Raw genomic sequence first — 598 nt, 5'->3', positions numbered from 1 at the left:
ACTTTGTAGATCAGGCTGGCCTCGAACTCAGAAATCCTCCTGCCTCTGCCTCTCAAGTGCTGGGATTAAAGGTGTGAGTCACCACTGCCCCGATGGATTTTTTTTTTAATTATAAAAAAAAAATGTAATTACTCAGAAGCATTCAGAATGTCAACAAAACAGCTGCAATTTTTTTTTTTTGCAATTCCAGAGTGGTATTCAGTTAACAGGACAACCACCCTCATTAAGCTGCATCAGAGACAACTGAAGATGAAAAAAAAAAAAAATAAAAAATAAAACCAAAAGAAAACAAACAAACTGCTGTCCCCATAAATAACTATTTGTGCTGTGCACCAACAAGAACCTGCTTTAAATTTCCATGCCAATTTGCAACCCCCAGACTGTACCAGGCAAGGTGAGTGGCTATTGAAAATACCGCCAGGATAGGGCTATCTAAAGACACATTTGGTAGGGTGTTAACTATACAAAAAAAGGCACTGTACAGTTTAAAAACAAATCTTACATAGCCTTACATTTCAATTTTTTTCTTTAAAAGGAGTTGTGTACCAGGGGGTTAAATGCTTTTTAGACAAGGGAAAAAAACTGTGCTCGAACCAAC

This window comes from Mastomys coucha, unplaced genomic scaffold (genome assembly GCF_008632895.1).
Source record: "Mastomys coucha isolate ucsf_1 unplaced genomic scaffold, UCSF_Mcou_1 pScaffold22, whole genome shotgun sequence".
NCBI classification, from domain to species: domain Eukaryota; kingdom Metazoa; phylum Chordata; class Mammalia; order Rodentia; family Muridae; genus Mastomys; species Mastomys coucha.
This window is presented reverse-complemented; position numbering follows the sequence as displayed.